At 33.5% G+C, this 22,527-nt stretch overlaps 2 pseudogenes; both read right to left on the bottom strand.

Moving 5' to 3' along the window:
* Positions 1–1,770: 1,770 nt before the first annotated feature.
* LOC114711780 (uncharacterized) lies at positions 1,771–10,835 on the bottom strand (annotated as a pseudogene).
* A 3,327-nt stretch (positions 10,836–14,162) lies between these two features.
* Positions 14,163–22,309, bottom strand: LOC114711779 (GDSL esterase/lipase LTL1-like; annotated as a pseudogene).
* Between the last annotated feature and the right edge of the window lie 218 nt (positions 22,310–22,527).

Raw genomic sequence — 22,527 nt, 5'->3', positions numbered from 1 at the left:
GCCGTACATCTCATGTAAGAAATACTGCCTTCTATCTTTAATATAAGAGTTTCTTTGACTTTTATTTTGGTCATAAATATAAAATTTCAATCCACTTTGTATCTTATATTTATCCTTTTTTTTGTAAAGTAATTCTTGTAATAATAGTAATTCTAACCAATACATTTGATCAGTAATGATATTTTAAGAAAGACAACACATATTTATTACAAGTAACTAACTTAACTAGTTTTTTTAATCTATTCAAATTCATCAGTTAGCTCTTTTATATTAAAGATCGAATGTAGTAACATTATAAGCTAGAGTAAATGACAGAAACCTTATTTTTCATCTTCATCTCTTATCTTTGAAACATTAAACCAGAGAGATTCGTATATCTAAAAGAAGAAACAGTATAAATTAGAAAAAAGCATGTAGTATTATACGTATAAATCAGAAGAAACAGATAATGCCACCATATGTGTGTGTACTCACTACACATGTATATTTGGGCAAACCATGTCCTGTTATATACTTCTCCAGTCTAGGACCTAATTATGGAGTTGATTTTTATTCTAAATATAAGACCTATTTTTTCATATCTATCAATTTTACCTTAATCACCCCTATTGATACTCCCTCAACTATAATCAAGTATGAGAGAAAGAAAGGATATAATGAAAATGATTAAAGTAGTTTAGGAAAAACATGTCATATTTATTATAATTAACTAACTTATCTAACTTTTAGGAGTGGAGGAGTACTTTTCATTGATCAGGTGGGATATGTGCATTTATAATTGGTAAAATATGTTGATGCCATCTTTTACACAAATGGGGAGTTTGGATATTTATAACTTAATTACAAATAAATGTGTTATTTTGAATGGGAAGATTAATCTTTAATCTTTTAATTTTTAACTCATTTATAATTTAATTTCTCAATTGTGATTTGGTGCAATCAATTCTCTAAACTTTTGATTCATTTATGACTCAATTCCTTATTTATTTTTTTATTATCATTCTTGCCACTACAAAAAATTTGACTTTCTGTCATCACTGAAAGTCCAAAAGTCACCGCTGAAAAGTTTTAGCGGCAATATTTTGTCACCACTAGGTCGTTGCCGTAACGGTCGTGGTTGAAACTTATTAGCGGTGACATAACAAAATTGCAGCTGAAAGTCTACTTTTTAGCAACAACATTAAGAGGTGATGAGTTTGCCACGAGAGAATGTTGCCATTGAAACATAAGAATCGGTGGCGACTAATATCACTGCTGAAGCTTGTTTCAGCGGTGACAATCACTGTCGCCGTTGAAACCTCAATCAGTAGCGACAAAAGTGCTGCTGCTAAAATGCTAATTGGTGGCGACAGTTTGTCGCCGCTGATTACCATTTTCAGCGGCGACATTTTTGTCCCCGCTGATTGTGGTTTTAGCGGCGATACTTTAGTCACTGTTGAAAGTTTAATTATTTTTATAATATGTCAATTATACAAATTTTTTTATTTATATTTATGATAAATATGATCATATGTTTTAATAAAAAAATAATTAACTGACAAATATAATATATTAAATAATAAGATTTATAATCATCAAAGTGTTTTTTGTGTATTTAACAAAAATAAAAATTGTTCAATTAAAAGATACATTATATAATGCAAAAGGAAAATTACGTAGAGGAACCAATACTAGGGACGCCAGAAGCAGGAGCATCCATAGGAGCATTTAATTACATCTTTTGCATAAAAGTAGGGCTTGTATTCTCTGCTCTATCAATTACTCCATCCTTTATTCAAGTTGTGTGAGCTCTACTTCCATCTTTGCTTGCTCTGTTGCATGTTTTGCTTCCATCTTCTCTCGCTCTGCAGCAAGATTTGCTTCCATCTTTTCTTGCTCCTCCTAAAATCTTATTTCAAACTCTTCATACAATTGGGTGTGCACATTCTCAAGTGAATCACTAGATTGAGTGTGAGATCTCTTCCTTCAAGGCTATGCTCCATCACCTTTTCATCTAACATATCCTACAAAAAAATCCTGCAAAGGCATCAAATGATTCAAAGCATGATGGATAATTCAAATAAAATGGAAAAGATGTGTGAGTGTAAAGTGAACCTGCGGCCAGACCCAGTATGTTGAATGTGTGTACTTTGGAGGCGCCAAAATACCAATGAGAGCAATGGCAATACATGGCACAAATTGGACGAGACCATAAAGACGAAGGTCCTGATATAACCTGCATTAAGAAAAGAGGTGGAGGACAATTTAAAAAAAAATTATTTGCAAGTGGTAAATGCAATGTTTGACCTTAAATGCAAATCGTTTAAAGGACTTATTGCAACATTAAAATTACTAGTTTAATAACTTCAGGCATTGCTCAAACTTCAAACCACTTCTCGATTTTATAACTCAGTGAATGTTCCACATCTCTTTGACAACTAAATCCATGGAAACAGCACATAGTTTTAAATGGCAGAACAACAACTAGCTTCGCTTGTAGAAGGAATTCATCGAACGATGCTACAGTGAATTGCTGACCACTGTTACTAGATTAGCAAAAGAATCAGCGCAAAAATATAAGAGAAAAAGAAGAAAGAAGCTTGCCTCCAATACACAACGCTGAATAAGCCTGCCATATTCAAAGGTATGATAGACATTGTTCCCTTCTTCTCATCAATCCTTTCCATGATGAATATTGCTAGGACTGATACAGCGCCAACAGTAATCTGCAAAGGCGGACAGCTAAGGGGTAAAAGGTGAAAAATTCAAATAGGAAAAAGGGATAAGGGGACTGGGCTTGTATAATGATTAATTCAACAATTTTATTTGAAAAAGAAGGGGGGGGGGCTCACCGGCAATCTATCCCACACAAGGCGATCGTCATTGGACTTGAGATGATAGCATGAATAACCAAATGCAACAGCAGTCATGCCAACACAGAATGACGTCTAACCCCATCTTTCACCCTGCCAGCTTTTGGCAAGTACGTATTATGATTCACAAGTCGCAACAATAATATCCAAAAGCATATAGTCCATAAAAGATATTAGCAGTGACGAAGTAAAATACCTGGTCTTAAAATAATTCCCACGATTGCAAAGTCTAAGCCCAATAAGTCCAATAAACAGGCATGGAAAATTTGATATCACATCAGGTGCATTGGGAATGCCTACCAAGCATAACAATTCCTTCAATTTCAAATTTTACTGCAAACAAAGTGGAATAAAAAAGAATACTCTAGCAATTTGATTGCTGCAAGTCCTATTATATAACTCCTGAATATTAGTGAAGCAACAGATCCACTTCATCTTATATTAACTAGAAGTGGGCCCCTCGCAACAATTGCAAGGAAGATTCAAAATTAAGCCAACACACAACTTGAAGAGGAAGAATACTATTTGCAAGTTATCAATAGTACAACTCTCTGTAACTTAAATATAAAAACATTGATATTGATTCTTCGGTCAATGATTCTTTTGGTAAGTGATTAGGGTGCTGAAAGAAGTAACACGTATGCTGTTTTCAAGTTTTTTTCTTTTTTTCCTTTTTTAAATACACTCAGTTCACATAAAGTAATTTGCATAAACATTTTAAAAAACACGTCTACTTCAGCCAAATTCACCTTTTTTTTTTTTTGGTCTCAGTTGGCCTACTATAGTTTGGTGGTCAAGTGATAGGATATTCAAAGAAGCGACATGTTCGTTATTTTCGAGTTTTGAAAAACAAAGAAAATCTTCCCCTCCGCTCACATAATGCACATTAATATAACATACACCGCCTTCCCCAACTCAAACAATGTCACGTATGTGGATCAATCCATTCAGCGAACACAAAGGCTAACATACAGTAACAGTCCAATAAACAATTGTTCCCTATGAGGATGATGAATGTTTAAAGTTTGGCTCAATCAGCGAAGCGCTAACAGAAGAATTGGCGTTTGTCGGCAAAATCATGGTAGTTTTGAGGCTGAGGAATTCTTGGGGTCACCATCATCAGTCCTGGAAATAAGCAAATAACACCAGCTACCCATCCATATACATGACGCCATTTTCCATCCTTCACGGACAATCGATCTGGGACTAGAGGGAAAGATCAGAAAAAGAAGTGAGAGGGATGAGAAGGTCGGTGGTGGCCCCCCACAACATGATTCAAAGCTTTGTCTAGATCTGCACGGCGCTGGTCAGTGCGTGAGAGGGAAAAATGAAGCGGGAAAATGAAATTTTCATCAGATGGGGCGGGTTAAACTATAGCTGGGAATACGGGCCAACCCGTCACAACCCACAGGTTATGCGGTAGGGATTGGAGCAGCCCACATTTTGACGGGCTGAAAAAATCCCAACCCTAACCCGGTACAGCGGGTTGGTGGGCCAGCCCGCTATCTTTTTTTTAAAAAAAAAATTCTCAATTTTCAAATCTTATTTTTATTTATTTTTTGAAATGATAAATGGTGATCTAAAAGTTTAAAAGCAACCACAAGTATAAATGATGTTTAACTATATTTAAAATAGTCAATACAAATATAAAATAATACATTATAAATATTTTACATGATTAACATTCAACATCAACTCATCAAGTGATAAATTTTATAATTTTTTTCATACAAATGCCATGTTTGATACAAAACACTATCTCTTAATAAATTACAAGTGCATTTATCTATTTTTTTTTAAAGTTCATTTACCTTTTTTTTAAAACACTTTTTTTCCGTAATAAATATTGTCTTATATTTGATTGTAGTTATTAAAGTTTTGCTATAAATATAGTATGCTTATTTTTAAAAAATATTTTTTGTTTACATATGTATTATGTATTATGAAAATTGAAATGTAAATAAGAGAAGAAAATTTTCAAATATAATAACATATTATTTATATGAAAAATTAAAAAAAAAAGTGGTGGGTTAGGCAGGCCAACCCGCCAACCTGCGGGTTATGCGGTGCGGGCTAGAGCAGCCCACATCTTGGCGGGTTGGCAAAATGCCAATCCTAACCTGCTCTTTTATGGCAGGTTGGCAGGCTGGCCCGCGGATCCCAACTCATATTCTCAGCTCTAGGTTAAACAAATTGTTTTAGATTTCAAAATGACAAAATTTATATATAAAAGCAATTCACCAACCTTGGTAAAAACACGTGTGGCTTCACTGGCGGGAGAGGGTGCCAACTTCCACCATGTCCCTTATTCTCTTTTTTCTTTTGTGACCAACCATGTCCCCTATTCGAACCAGCCAAATGACAATTTGGTCATTTTTAACCTTTTTGAGTCAAAATGAATATGTAAAAAGCAGGTGGGGCATTTGCTAAATTCAAACATGAGACCTCAATTTTTTTTTTGACCAACCATGTCCCCTATTCGAACCAGCCAAGTGACAGTTTGGTCATTTTTAACCTTTTTGAGCCAAAATGAATATGTAAAAAGTAGGTGGGGCATTTGCTAAATTCGAACACGAGACCTCAATATTGGAATAAACAGAAATGACCAACCAAGCTAACAAATTTTTAACAAGTCATTCCAACAGAAAAAATATATATAAGATGAAACCATATGTGTTTTATAAAATTTAATTAATCACATTTTAAATAAAAAATATAAATAGTAATAATATTTAATTAACTATATGCATGATTTTATTAACTATATCTCTCATACATATTTTAATTAATTATATTATCTCCATCAATAATTTTATTTCTCAATCCTCTCATACATATGTTCATCATCAAATATTATTATGTCAATTAAGTATGCTCACACTAATGTAATTATAATAATCTTCCTCATATATTTAATTATGTTATTTCTTTCAATTATAATGCCCTTGTCTATCACACACACACTCTATCTCTCTTCCAATTATATTTACATCTACCTCTCACACACACTTTATCCTTCACTAATTTTCCCATCACTCAAACTTGCATACTTTCTCATGCATGCCTCCACCTTATTTCTCTCCCATGCACAATGTTTTTCTATTCCGTCTCTCAAACATTTAAATATATTATTTGTGTTTTATACACACTCCAAACTTTCTTCCTCTCCCTTTCTCTCTCAAACACCAAATTATCTTCCTTTTAGTCTCTCTCTAACACAATAACACATAAAAAACAATAATTATCAAAGTTACTTAACTACACAAATAAAAGATTATAATATAAACTTTTTACGAAAAATCAAAAATGGTAAAAAAAATGTGAAAAAACTTTAGTCACCACTGAAAGGATGTTTCAGTGATGACAAATAGTGTCGTCGTTGAAAGTAATATTTAGCGATGACTAAATGTCACTGCTGAATGTAATATTCAGTGGCGACTATTTATCACCGCTGAAAAGACATTCAGCAGTGACAAATAGTGTCCCCACTAAAAGTGTACACTTTCAGCAGCGACCACATTTGTCGCTACCGTAGTGTGCACCTTTCGGCGGTGACAATAAGAAGTCGCTGCACTTTTGGTGGCAACACTTCTTGTCACGGCTAAAAGTCATATTTTCAGCAGTGATTTTTTTTGTCACCACTGAAAGTCATCACTGAAAGTCCAGGTTTTTTATAGGATCCCCTCTTCGTTCTTACTCTGATCCTTTCCTTTTTTATTTAGATATTTTTTGCCAACAAAAGTCATGTGAAGCTGAGTTGGAACAAATTTAACAATATTATAAATATGACGAGTTGACTATATTTCCTTTTAACAAAATATATCAATATCCTCCTATGGAGATTTCAATAGAACCTCCCCTAAAAATGAGACCTCCCATAATTTCTACAGAGATAATCTATTTCAGCTTGACCCTGCGCGCTAAAGCTTTTGTTTTTCTTCTTTTTGCTAGTCGAATTGAAATTAAACGAACCAGTAATCTTTAAATGCAAAATTAAATATACAATATTCCCCGGGCACCTGCACACATATATAGAGTTTAAGTATTAGTTTTTCCAAATAATTTTTTAGTTCGAATTTATCCCCAACAAAATCCGATCCATGATTATATAAATATCTTAATAATCTTAAGTCACTAAAACTATTTCAAGTAAATATTATTACAATACTAATTAAAAATAAGCAAAGTTAATAGACAAAAAATTTAAAACATACATAATACATCAAATCAAAATACTTAAAGTGTGGGACACATGATGAGTTGTAAGCGGTGAAACTTTAGAAGTTGGTGCACTCCCACCTCCAAAATTAGTGGACAATGTCCCCATATTTTTCCATGAGGTGTCACTCCCACTCACTGTGAATAGTTATTAATGAATAATAGTGGTAGGGTACTTTAATAATTTATCAGGTTTTAATAATAAAAAATAGGCAAGCTTAAACGAGTTGCCTCACAACCCTAATAGACTAGTTTTTTATTTATTTATGAGAGTTAAAGGGCTATTTAAACCCAATTTTCTTTTATTGAACCCTCTAAATCACAAGCCTCACCCAATCGCCCTGCACTTAAACAGATTTAAACATGCTTGACCTATTTTGATGGCTCTGTACCTAAATATATAATTTTTATATTATACATATACACATAAATATAAATAATGTAATGAGATTTAGTTATTTATATTGCATATATTAAATATTATGTAATTTTGGCTAAAAAAAATTCAATTAGTCGGCCAACAATGGGCTTTTTAAATCAAATTTATTTTTCTTGAGGTGTTTTTTAGCCTTTAATACCTCTTTTTTTAGCCTTACAATACATTAGGGACCGTTTCCATATTTCTCTTAAATTTGTGTAATTTTCATAAATTTTTGTGTAATTTTCTATAATTGAACGTAATGACAAAACTTTGTGAATTTATATTTTGGACCCATAATTTCCCATTCCCATAATCCTCTTTAGTATCTAATGAGGGTCTCAATATAGCTCATTTTCTTTTTTTCCTAGCTCAAAATATTCTTTGGATCACTTTTTAGTTTTAGGTATTATCATGTAATTACAATTTGTTTTCAATTTATTGTTCATCTTTTTTTTTCCTAACTTGGACCTTTCATTTTTTTAAATGTAGGTCCCTTTTCCCTTTCATCCTTCCCAGAGTCTCCAGAAATTTTTATATTCTTGCCCTATAAAGATAGTTAATTTACAATTTAGTCATCCCTAGAAGACATTCTATCTGTTTTGGGTATTCCTGATGCTCAACTGGACTTAGTGGCATACTTAATTCAAGCTTATTCTCAAACTTCCTAACCCAATAAATTTAGGATATGACATCTATAAATAAAATAAGGATTATTATTGTGCAAGGAAAGAGAAAAAAGGACTTCATTGGCAAAAAAAAAAGGATTATAGTCAATGCACCTTTGAATTATGAATTAAATAATACTACCCATGGTCCTTAATATAAGAGCTAGTTTATCAATTTAAAAAGAAATTAGTTAAGTTAGTTATTTATACCAAATAGGTGTTATTTATTCTAAAATATTCTTACAAATCATGTTTATTAGCTAAAATTACCATTTGATAAAACCTTTAACATATGCAACTATTATAAGGATTATCTTGAGAAAAAAATAGATAAATATGAGAAACAAAGTGAATTAAAGTCTTATATTTAGGACCAAATTAAATGTCAAAATAGCTCTTATATTATAAATTAGAGGTAGTATTAATATTTGAGTGCTTCCCCTTTCCTCATATTCATCTAGTTTCTCTTCCTGCTTGCTATAGATCTCTTCTACCCCCTTTTCACCCTCTTGTCCTCTATCAAATGCAGATTAGGGTTGGCTGCATTAAAAAAAAAAAAAAAAAAACCAGTGCAAGAATGACCACACCATATATAAGAGGCTTATGAAATATGAATAACAAAAGCATTCATTTCCTTTAACAAAGATAAAATCCAAGTAACATATGTGGTAGCATCGGCCACACCATATACAGGAGGTCCACTTATTGTATGTTCAGATATTAATAATGTTAGATGATGTTACGTTTTATATTTGACAACTCTGATCTGTAGATAATTTTAAAAAGGAATTGTCATTAGGAAAATATTATTATTATGCTTATTAAATTCTAGAAAATTCAAGCTACATAATTGAAGGATAAGAAATATTGACAATGTTATATGGTTTATCTTTCTTTCTTTTTTAAATTTAAATAGCAGTTAGAAAGAAATTAATTTTTTGACCTATTCATTGGAGGTCGTTCAGGTTGCATAAATCATAATTCTTTGGGATGTTTGACAAAGTATTTCTTAAAAAAAAAATTTACAAAACCAAGTTAATGAATGACAATCCTGTTTGTATTTAATAAGGGGAAAATTTGCCATTATAATAATTATGTGAGGCCGTGTATGCAATGCACTTGTCTTGTGCCATAGACATCTTAGGGCTCGTTTTAAATGGTTTATAAGCAGCATTTCAATTGTAATTTTTAGAGTATGAGGTAAATATGTGAAAAGAGTTTTATCTCAATTTATGTGAAATGTGCTTATATGATTAGCTGTTGGCTCAAGTGAGTTGTAACATTTCCAACATTTTTATCACCTTTTAGCTTCTAAGTAATTATGGTAACTTGGTAAGTTTTTCTTTCCCCGGGTTATACTTGCTAAGTTTTATGAAGTCTTAATAATGACATTGGAGATGAAGAATACCCCTTGTAGTGACTGGGTCATATTCGTATGCACAAGAGTCTAGGAACATTGACTTATAAGTTAAAGTATTTATTTAGTTTTTAACTTTATACAAAGCTTTAATTTGGCCTCTTTACTTTAGAAAATATATTTTTAGTCTTCTAACCCTAAAATTATTAGTATTGAATGATGATTTTTCTATAATAATCAAAGGTGTTTTAAAAAATTAAACCTAATATATGTTAGCATTTGAGAATCTTTTATCAATATTTACGATCTTAATATCATTATTTTTTATTAATTTTTTTAGGGTTAAAGAATTAAAAATATATATTTTTAAATTAAGAGACCAAATTAAAAGTTTATATAAAGCTAAAGGACTAAAAGAATATTTTACCTTGTGAAAACAAGCTAACATAATGATAAATGCTACTTCGTCTAATTCCAGTTAGGAAATGGTCTGTGAGTTGTATAGTTACAGAGCTGTATTCATATATTGACTAATAATTAAAGAAACTGATCGTGAGATTTTCCACAGCTAGTCTCTTTAAACATGTGTAAGAGTAATGCATTTTCTTCAAGATAGAGTGTTTCGTAACTTGAGTATTCAGTCAAAACACGAAATGTTGGCTTATTGAATATAAATGAGCGTTTTAAATTAACTAAAATGTAATCAAGAAACTAGATATCAAAATAATTTGACGTCAAAATTTTTAGATTTGTCTTGAATAACATGAACGGATTTCGTTAGTGAAGCGCGGGGAAAATGCAACAAAGTGAGTCAATCTTTTTTTTTTTTTTGTTTCAATAATAAAAAAGAAATCAAGAAAGAAAAATATAAAAAAATAAGTAAATAAAAACGAAATAGAAGAGTCTATATTCCAAACAAATTCAAACTTGATTGAAAAGGATCTTTTTGATTCTCAAAGAATGAGGGGCAAAAGGATTGATCAAGAAAGAGTTCTTGTTCTTATTAAAAGATCGTGATTAGATCTACATATGTTTGTTGAGTCACTTGAACGTTAAAAAAATACCTTCTTCTTTTTAATTTTTTTTAGAGTTAAGATGCAAAGATACCCACAAACTTTTTTCAAAAGTGTGTCCAACACCATATACTTTTTTTCGGTGCAAATTTATTCATAAATGTTCAAAGCCAAGCAAAAATAACAATTCTGTTACCCAAGCCTAACGTTCTTCACTTTAAGCCATGTTGGTATAAAGGTAGCATAATCCTCTACTTTCTCAAAAACACCTTCATCTTCTTCGTCGATCACCCATCCTAACATAACCATGTTCAAGCCCCAGCATAACCGTTTTCAAACCAGCAACATATTGCATGAACAGAGATCAAGCCATGTCAACAATCCACAAATCAAATAAAAAATCATTCCATATCAACAAAGTCAGATCGAGTTGTAATTAAATTGAAATAGAAAAATAAAATTTAAAATAAAAACCTGAAGAATTGAAGAACAAAAAAGGTTGGCAATCAACTCTCCTAAAGCATAATCAAGATCGAAGAATAGAATATGGAAGAACTGAAGTGAAGCTCAACTAGCATTACCGGTAGCTTCTTCTATTCAAAATACCCAAAAAAAATTTCTCCAATACCCAACCAGATTTTAACTCAAACCAAAAAACACAAAGAACCAAATTTTCACTCCAAAAAAAATCAAGGAATCGATCGCGTTCTTTGTTCAAAATACCTAGATCTCGCTACCTTCTTCTCCCATGAGCACTCCCAACTGCATCATTTGGACTTCGACAACTGCTTTCTGCCCTTTGATGCTCGCCTATGAGTGACAGAGAGGATAAAAACATCAAGCATCAAAGATCTGGGTATCTCTCACTGCATTATCATCATTTGGACTTCGTCGTCATAGTTTACACCTCTGCTACTGCCATCACCATCAATGGAGGATGTCACCATAGGCACCGGTACGTGAAGAACATGGGCAGACAGGTGAGAAAAACGAGTTGAGATACAGGTATATTTGGCCTCGTCACCTTCACCACCGCTGCTATTGGTGGAGGATGCCACTATGGTCTCTAGGATTTGAAGAATATGGGGAGACAGAGAGGTAGGGTGAGGGATCGAGAGAAATGAAAGAAGGGTAGGGAAAGTCCGAAGGATATTAATGAAAATCTTTAATTTTTTTTTATTTTTTAAATCCATTAATACAATAATATTAGATTAGCATTATTCTTTATTTTACTTTTTTTCTTCTACTGCCAGCTAGGATACCTGTGCATCCATATCAACATTTTCAATCAAAATTTCTTTCTCTAACGGTCAACATAACTGGGATTAATGGTAGTGTTTTGTTTTTTATGCTCCGCTTTTAATTTGAACATTGATGAATAAATTTGCACTTGAAAAAAAGTATATGGTGTTTGACACATTTTTGAAAAAAATTTATGGATATTTTTGCACTTTAACCTTTTTTAAATATTGCAAACTTATGTTTCTAATATGAGTATTTTAAGAAAAGACTTCATCATTCACATCAACAATTCCCCCTATTTATATCTACAAATTCGAAATTCGTTTTGTTTTCTTCACATCCGGATTTATGGTAAATCATTTTTTCCAATAAAGCAATATCTGATTCGAATCATTATCATCTTTTATTGCTTGGATAAAAAATTAATTGAAATACTCTATACTCGGCAAAAAAACAAAAAAAGAATTATCTATTTTGAGAAAGAAGATCGTAACTTATTCACAACCCCCGCCCAACCACCGAAAAAGACCAAGAAGAAGAAGATTGTAACTTTAAAAACTTTTCCAATGGTTCAAATGCTTTAAACTTTTAATCGAACACTTCCAGCGAGACACGCCATATTTTAAGTTGACTCAAGATTTGTATTCTCAACTGTCTGTGCAAGGGAGAGTACAGCTTTGAGGAGTCTGACATTATTGTACAGGGAAATAAGAACTTCGGCCTTTTGACAGTGTGATATATACATATACATATACATGCATACATATCCTTAATATAAGAGCTAGATAACTAATTTATAGATCTTAATGAAATTAATTTAGTTAGTTATTTATCACAAATGTGTGTTGATCTTTCTAGACTATCCTTTTTAATCATGCACATTGAATGATTATAATAATCCTTGATGAGAACCTCTTATAATTAATAAAGATATTTGGAAAAAAAATGAGAGACAAAATAGATTAAGGTCTTATATTTAAAATTATATCTAATCTCCAACCAACTCTTATGTTAAAGATGAGAAGTATGATATATGTAAATATATTAATAGTCCTGGAGAAAAAAATTAAGTGTTATGCATTTATTCATTTTGTAGCTTCTATATCTGGTGAGAGAAAGAATCGGAGTAAAGTGAAATGAGGAATTACTTTATATATTGTCATTATTTGGAGAGGATGGAGCTTGGACTCCAATCCTTAAAAGGGAGAAGACAGAAACAGGTATTAATAACACAGAAGAAGCTCTCAAACCCTCCCCCACAATTGGCAAGGACAAAAAAAAAAAAAAAAACCTTCCCACAAACCGAAAGGGGGGACAAAGAAAGAAGGCTGCGGAAGTATAGTAGAAATTACGATATGATAGAAAACGAAATAGATGAATAATTAATTAGATGCACTATTAAAAAAAAAACTGACTTTAGGTGATGACTTTTGGCGGCGACAAAAAAAATCACCGCTGAAAGTCCACTTTCAGTGGCGACACCAAAAAGTCACTGTTGAAACTAAGACTTTCGTCGCCGTTGAAAGTGGACTTTTAGCAGTAACTTTTTTTGTCGCCGCTGAAAGTGGACTTTGAGCAGTGACTTTTTTTGTCACCACTAAAAGTTCGCTGCTGAAACTAAGACTTTCAGCGGCGACTTTTTTTGTCGCCGCTGAAAGTGAACTTTTAGCGGCGACTTTTTTGTCGCCGCTGAAAGTTCGCTGCTAAAACTAAGACTTTCAACGGCGACAAAAGTGTCGCCACTAAAAGTTTGCCACTGAAAGTGTAATATAATAATAATGTCGCCGCTAAAAGTTCGCCGCTGAAAGTGTAATATAATAATATATATTTTATTTTACAATATTAATAAACAAATTCAATCTGGCTCAGCGGCAAGAAGATTGGACACGAAAGGAGGCGGTCACGAGTTCGAACCTTGAAGAAGACACATTTAAGGTGAAAATATTTGGACGATGACGTGGCGGGGAGGAGTGTTGTGGCAATGACGTGGAGGTGGTGGCGGCCGGCAGTGATGACGTGGCGTTGGTAAAACCAATTCTTCTTAGGCATTACTTTCAGCAGCAACAAAAAAGTCGCCGTTGAACATCCCTTTCGGCAGCGACAAATGTCACCGCTAAAAAGTCTTTTAGCGGCGACAAGAATGTCACAACCGAAAGTGTCTTTCAGCGGCGACATTCTTGTCGCCACCGAAAGTGTTTTCAGTGGCAACAAATATTGTCGCCGAAACTTCTAAAAGTCACTGCTGAAAGTATCTTTCAGCGGCAACCTTTTTAGTCGCTACTAAAAGTTTTCAGCCATGGCTACTATGGCAATAACTTTTTAGTGGCGACTTCAACAGCGACTTTTATACTTTCAGCGGCGACTTTTGTCGCCGCTGAAAGTCAATTTTTTTGTAGTGATGGTGGAATCCAAGGCTAAGATAGTGCTGAGATTCATGGGGTTCATATACTCACTGGTGCCTGACATGATCTGCTGAACAATCAACTTATTGGCCCTTTCTGAAGGATGAAACAGATCCCAAAATGCGTACACATCACGGTTTGGGCACAAGCTAGATGCTATGGTGCAAAGTCCTATCCCATTGTACGGTCCTTGACCACAGCATGCCACCTTTGATGTCTCAAATCCTACTTCCACACAACAAGAATTAATCCTCAATTGCTTCATCTCAATTTATTAACGTACCCGAGAAAATAAGGAGGAAATAAAATTTTCAAAAATAGTAATACTACCTCCGGTCCTTAATATAAGAACTCATTTAGTTTTTATTTTGATCCTAAATATAAGATCTCATCCACTTTGTCTCTCATATTTATTCATTTTTTTTAAGATAGTACTTGTAATAATGATAATTCTAACCAATATATTTGATTAGCAAATATACTTTAGGAAAGACAATATCTATTTATTACAAATAACTAATTTAACTAATTTTTTTAATTTATTCAAATTAGTTAATTAGTTCTTATATTAAGGAGCGATGAGGTAATATTTCTTTTGGAAATATGTACCAAATGCTCGAGGATTATTGATGAAGTCAAGGTGCATCTGTCGAGTGTTGACTTCGATGAATACTTGGGAGCCGAGTTCGCGGTTGAGTTGACCCAACATCTGAACGAGCTATGGGTTGAATAAGGATGCGGCTCATTGCAACTCAGTGGCACATTCCCCATTTCTGCTATGCTAAGCCAACTTTGCCGGCACACACCCCAGTAGTCCAGTTCCTGTCACCAATACTCTTCGGGCTCCAATCTCGTACAGTCTCTGAAATCACATCCATTTCAGGCATTTTTATTAAAAAAGAAAAGTCAAGGCATGCATGCCTGAGATTCAGAAACTAACCCGTAGGATCGTCTTGTACTCAGAAATCAAATATTTGACGTAATCGAGCAAACGGAATTGGCGAGATCTAGCTGAGAAAGGCACCAAGTAGTAGCTATTCACAAAGTCATTGCCCCCGAGAGCGATCAGCAAAGTGCTGTCACACCTTCTTTATGATCACATTATACATTAATTGGAACCAATAAGAACCATTATTCAAGTCTTAAATATGAGAAAATTTCAATTTCACAATTCCCATTTTCGGATTTCTGTACACTATTCACAGCAATTTAGGCCAACTTTGAAAATCCATAACTAATTATAGAAAAATCGAAATGGGATGGCTCCAAGTTCTATAGAAATCTCTTGACATGCTCTTTAGAGGAAAAATACTTATTAGTATCCAGATCTCATATATCATTTCCAGGTTTCGTTCAAAGTGGCACTATTCATTTGGTTATTTTGTAATTTTTCAGGATTTATGCCCAATTTTCGAAAGGCATAACTTTTTGTACATGTGAAATAGTACTATGTAATTATATACATTGTTATGTGTATGTATGAAATTATATCAAATTGTTGTATCAGTGATAGGGGTGCCTTACATGTGAATCCCTTTTCTTTCTCCTTGCGCTCTCAGTGACACCACCTGGGATTCCTATTACTGTTTATACATTGAGGGGAGTGAGATTTCATAGAAATCTCAGTAGCAATAAATCATAATTATCATGTCAATCAAGCTCCACAAAATGTGATATGTTACAATGCATAATAATCAATTTCAAGACCATAAATAGCACATTATTCCATCAAGGAAATTAGTACATATTCACATTTCGTATCAATGAGCATTTGGCCGAAGCATATCAAATATCAAAAAGCATTACATACCATAGTATAAATCAATCAATGCATAAAAACATAAAGCAAGCAACATATGCACATTAAGCAAACAAGAAAAACAATCAAATTAGATTCAAAGCTACCTCTTTTATACTTGAACGAATTCAGCCTCTTCAATTCCTTTGAGTTCCTTCTTGTTCTCTTACATAATGCCTATCAATTCATGCATAAACTCATTCCAATTCATCACTGATTCAAGCATAAACACTAATGCTTGACATTAAACTCAATCAAACCCCCTTTTCCTTGATTTTTAACAAAATGATTCCTCCTTTACAATAATCTCTTGACTCATTCCTACATAATTTTTCATGAGGAATTCAACTAATGAATCAGATTTTTGAAAATCAAACTCCTTCCCCATGAATTCATCTTCACCACATAGGGGTATATAGACTTCCAAAAATTTCATTTTTGATTCCAATGATTTTACACACTTCCCTTTAGTATATCTCTACACAAAAACACATTTTAAACCCATTGAAATCATCAAATCAATACAAAACAAACTTCTCCAGCAAGAACACCCCTTGGCCGACATGACCATATAGAACCCTAGGTGTATTTTCTTCTAAAAACCAATCCATACACCACTTAATCTTGCTTATTCCACTTGGTATTTACAATTTCTATCCTTCCCTAAACCTTCCATAAACAGACCGAAATTTGGCATCATCACACTTGAATTTTTCAACTCAAAACTCAACCAAAACTACCTTAAAGCTTAGGGATAGGAAGGCTCAAGCATACCTTGATGTTTTCTTGATGTAAGTTAGATGATTCCTTATCCAAAAGTCCTTATCAAATTCAGTTTCTAGCTCAAAAACAAAATGGGCAGCACCTCCCCTTATATTTTCCAATTTTCTAACATTTTTCCTTGTATTTCAGGGGGTATTTTGACAAACTCAATTATTTTTATATATTTTGATATCTTTTATATGAGTTTTGTCAACTTAATTAGTCCCTTTTGACCTTAATTGATTGATTAATTGATTTAATCTTTTTTATTTTGAATTATTATTTTATAGGGGCAAAATTGTCATATTTTGGTTTAATTGTGACTAATTGATTTTTGAGGATAATTAATGCTACCTTATCTTTGAATTTTTGTTTTCAGGTTTTTGGAAGATTTTGAAAATAAAAAAATAAAAATAAATAAAATAAAAAAGAAAAGAAAAGAAAAAATAAATTAAAAAAAGAAAATAATAAAATGATAAAAGGGGGGAGCAAAACGCTGCGTTTTGTCCACCCCTAATATCCATTACTGTATCATCTTCATCCGAAGACGCAAGCGGCGCTGGAGGGAGAAACACACACGACACGCAACAGAGCTGGCTGACGGCGGCTGAGAGAAGGGAAAAAAACAGAGAGAACGCTGGAGCTGAGTGAGGTCCAGAGAGCCGACGGCGCAACACGAAGGACCATTCATCATCTTCTCCGTTGAACCTTCCTGGTGGCAGGGGGCGCTCGACGGAGACACACACACACGCGGACGGCGGCTGGGAAAAACAGGGGACCGGAGCTGATACGCAGGGAGCACGAACAGGAGGCACGAACAGAGCAGGACGAAAGCGGCGCTGAAAAACAGAGCTGGGCAAAACGAGCTGATGGAGACGCTGAGCGACGGCAGAGGGGGAAGCTCCCTTCATCACCATCGTCTTCATCCCTTCTTCTTCTCAGCGCGACCACAGAACCAGAGGTGAGCAGGAGCTGGACGGCGCGAGGGACCTGGTAGTAAAACAGAGTAGCAGCAGCGTGAACGAGACCAGCGGCAAGGGAGAGTGACAGAACGAAGGACCAGTCTTCACCGTGTGTACTGTTCCGTCGCTGTCTTTGATATCTCCACTGTGTTCTCCATGGCTGGATATGGCAGAAGACTGATTGTGGCATTTCTTATGGCAATCCGTGGCTAGAGTTTAATAATCCTCTAATTCAACAAGAATGGCAGGAGCTCAGATCATCACAGGGGAGTTTTAGTTGCTTTAATTTCCTGTCTAATAATTGTTTAATAATTCCTAGGTTTTAGGATAGTTATTCTGATTATTAGAAAATTTTGTATTGTTAAATCTGATTATCTGTGGAGATTTTTGTGGCTAGATTACTGTTTAGCATTTGATATTGGATTGTTTATAGCTTTGATTTCAATTATGATGTTGTGGTTATGACATTTATATTGATTTTGGAGTTAATATATTGTGATTTTCTAAGGTGGCTTGGAATTTTTAGATTATATTGTCTCTTGCTAGCTTTAATTCTGTTAGTTTGGATTTAAGAGTTCTAATTAAGCATTGGTTTTTAGCATCCTTAATCTCATTTTACTATTCTGGTTGCAGTTAGTAAGTTGGGATTTTAGGAAAATATTTTGTGGCAACTCGAGGTGGCTCGGTTGTTGGATTACAAGCTTAATTATAATTTTTAATTTATTGTTTTAACTTCCACATCTTTTAGAGTGATGATTGCCTACATTGTTGAATTGGATGATTAATTATTATTATTGTTATTTGTGTGTTTCATTTTCATTTCTTTAATCTTCATTCATTTTAATCATTTTTATAAAAATAACCAAAAATATATATATTTTAATTTCATTTTAATTCAAGGCATTTAGTTAGCAATTCCTCAAAATCAAAATCTTTTTTATAGTTTAGGTTATTTGCATTTATTTACTAGGGTTTAATTTCGTTTTCGGCTCTTCAAAGTGAAACGACCCGAGTTTTACACTATATTGCATTAATTCGATTAATTTTTGAAGTAACCCCAAAGCGACAATTAAGGGAAGTTAACTTCATATTTATAACCAAACAATTCTGCCACTTTTTCCCCCATTTTGCACGGCCAAAGGCCACCTAGGAGGGTTATACAATGCAAGAAATGTTCAGATTCATCCATGTGTCCCAATTCTAGATTTTTCCAACAATTATTCCTTAATTTTGCATTTTGTTTAATTAACAATAGAGTTGTCCAGAAGCTGCACGAAATTGGGCTTGAATTGAGCCTAATATGGGCCCCACAAATGGTTTAGGCTGGCCCAAAAAGATGGCCTACAATCCAAATCAAAATCCCAAACTATTCCGAAACTTTATTAGTTATTATTCACTAATAACATTACATAATTTTTCTAGACCTTCAAAAATTTATTTCTCTTCATGATAATTTATCTTTTAATATGAGAACATGATCTGAAAATTTTCAGAATTTTTTGCTACCTCTAGGTATTTATTTTGAATTTTTTTTGATTAGGCCTTTATTGGTGTCACTGTGGGAAAATAAATTCCTTAAAATTAATTCCTGTACTTTCAAGACTTGAAACTAATTTTATAAATTCTCATAAATATTTAGATACTTAATCCATATTTTTTCAGGAATTATTGAGGCTTCTAGCTATTTAAAATAATTATTCTCTTTTAATTTTCCACTGTTTTCTCGAAGAACCTCCATATTCGGAAAATTCTATAATAATTCATTTTCACACCAATTTCACCTCTAGGGCCTTCATTGAGGTTCCAAAATCTCTAATTCACCAATTTCTCATTTTTAGAAAATTTTTCAGAATTTTTCTCAAATTTTCTCATTTTGCTCTTTCTAGACCGATAAATCTGAAAATGCCCGTCCGGACTCTTTTTGGATTTCACATCATGCTTAGTTTTCTTAGCCAACCTTCTTTTCCTATTGGACCTCAACCAAATTTTTCATCTTTTCTATGAATGCTAAATTTGGCGAGATGTTGCAAGTGCTTTATTCACTAATCGCTTCGTCCTGGCGGCTCCAATCAGAGCAGTCACCCTTCGCTGGTATTCTTCGAAGTACTCCAACTGTCTGTATATTCTGATGATGTTTACCTGTAGAATTTACTTGCTTTCCTTCAGAACGCATGCCATTATTGGTCAAGTCATTAATTCAAATATTAATAGTCCAATATACGTACAAATTGGATCCCGGTGTCATTGAGAATTCCAATGCCAGCAGAAGCAAAGTTGGCACCAACAAGCAATCTTCGTCAGGTGAGCTCAGGGGTTAAATATGTAGCGTGGATCCTGACCCAAGTTCTTGACCTGTCGATGCAATATATTTAGTTAATGACAAGCAACAACAAAGCTAAAAACAGATGGTGAAAGCAATTAAATTAATTACTGATAAAGTCAGGAATATTGTAGCCATTAGAAAAGCGGCCAGTGGGTCTGCGAGTTGGGTAGTCAATGCCATAAGGAGAAGCGTCGGCACGAGCTGTGGTTGCCAAGTAATTGTTATTGCCATTGTCGACCAGCGAATCGCCAAACACAAGAAAGCCCTCGCACCCTCCGCCGTGCTCGCCGCAGCCAACGCCACGCCAAGCTCAAGATGATCAAACCCAGAGAGTTAGCCATTTCGGATTGCTAATTAATTTCAGGAAAGAAGCTGAGGGGGATATATAGATGGCTATTAGATATGCAGACCTAGCTCTGCAAATAAAACCTCAACTTCTTCGATGCTTCACTTCAGCTATGGCAATAGGTGTTATATAGGTGTATGTTGGAACTACTCATGCTGTACCATTCTTTTAATCAGTCCCCAAACTTATGTATAACGAGCCCCAAAAACAGCTGACACAGGGAAAAGATGGACTAATTATATAACTCTGTCCCTTGGGAGGATTTATTTAATGTCTATATTATTATAACCTGATTATTGCACATGAAGATCCAGGATGGACGTTGTATTTTAGTTTTTTTTTTTTTTCAAAAAATGAAAAAGAAAGAGCTTAAAAATGAAGAAGACAACTGCCAGAGTTGATAAAATATATGAACATGCTTTTTAGCAGTCCCCATTCATATGCATGGTTTTTTTTTATTTTAAATAAAGAACATATTTCTTATATCTTGAAAAAAAATATTTCTTTTATTTTATTATATATACATATATACCAAAAAGTTGATGAAGAAGAATTAACTTTCGCCGTCATAAGTTGGTCGTGTAAGATTTCGAGACATCACAACAAACTACGACACTGCTTTTATCTTGCAATTAAGAGCATTTACATACGAGATATACAAACTTTCATAAAAGCACGTGTCATGTATAACTCAGTTTTATTGTTAAGGAAACATAGCATGCATTTTAAAACGAAATCAATTTTGACTAAATTTACAGTTTATGATGTTTTAATTTATGTTTATTTGGTATGTAATTAACTGTTTCCTTTTTTTTCTAATTTTTTGCCAATTTCCTATTTTACATGATAATTTGATTAATTTGATTGCATTCACTATATATATGTATATACGCATGTATGTATAAAAAAATGTTGAGTATAAACCGTAATATGTGATACTAGCATAAATAATACTATTATACACGTCATTGACAACTGCTTCTAAAATAAACGTAGTAATCTTTCGCCAATCACATGCAGCACTGTTGCGTAATTAATTTTGTTAAATATGCGCGCAGCGCCAATTAAGTTATATTTTCCACATTTCATTTTTAAAAAAAAATTATGTATTTTCATGATGAGTACAAACTGTTGTTTTTTTTTCCCTATTACTACTGTTTTGCCGAGGAGTACAAAAAGTTAAGTGTGAGGGACTTGACAAATCCTTATTTTATATGTATTTTCATGATTTATTTTGTGAGTTTTGGGACACTTTTATGGCTTAAATAATGATTATTTGATTTAATTGAGTGCCAAGGGCATTTTAGGAATTATGTGCTTAATTGCTATTAATTGATAATAATTATGTGATTTTTAATTCCTAAATATTTTTTTCCCTGGGATTATATGATATTACATTTATTTGAATTATTTTTCAGATGATAATTAGGAATTTGGGCACGTTAAATCGCTTTGTGCTAAATAGGAAAAGAGTTTCCAAGAGAACCAAAATTCCATGGATTTTCTATTCTACAAAGGTTTCAATTCATTTCCATTTTACCTACACTTATTCCCAAACATTCTTTTAGCAACCCTAGACATATTTCCTATTTCCCTAACCAAACAAGGCCTTAAGTTAGATCTCCCCTCCCATTCTGTATTCAGCTGAAAAGAAGAAAACAAGGGGAGTTTGACGACAACACATATACACACGTCCATTTTCTTCACTCTAGCCCAAATTCGGATTTAGCACCATCATCATCGCCTCTTCTATCTCCACTCAAATCCATCATCTTCATCATCTTATTCGTGTCTTCTTTCTTGTTGCAAAAGAGTTTGATGGCAGCAGAACACATTCCTCAACTCTAGAATTTTGGCCAAATCCTCCATCTCATCTCCCATTAATCTAAATCCATTCAATATCATCACCATTATCTCTTCTATCTCCATTTAGACCCATCATCGCCATCATCGTTTTCACGCATATGCGGACTAGAGAGGATATCAATGCCAACCTTTAGTCTATGCCTTTCATTGTTCATTCACCTCCTATTTGTATTTTCTGTTATGGCATTGGTTATTGAAACATACGATGAAGCTTCAATAATGCAGAGGTGTGACTAAACTGCATGATTCTCTAGAGCAACGGTGATGGCTTGAACTTGGAGCTTCAAAGGGGAGTTTCGG

Source organism: Neltuma alba, unplaced genomic scaffold (genome assembly GCF_004799145.2).
Source record: "Neltuma alba isolate B1F8T4 unplaced genomic scaffold, ASM479914v2 tig00011318_pilon, whole genome shotgun sequence".
In the NCBI taxonomy this organism is placed as follows: domain Eukaryota; kingdom Viridiplantae; phylum Streptophyta; class Magnoliopsida; order Fabales; family Fabaceae; genus Neltuma; species Neltuma alba.
This window is presented reverse-complemented; position numbering and strand designations above follow the sequence as displayed.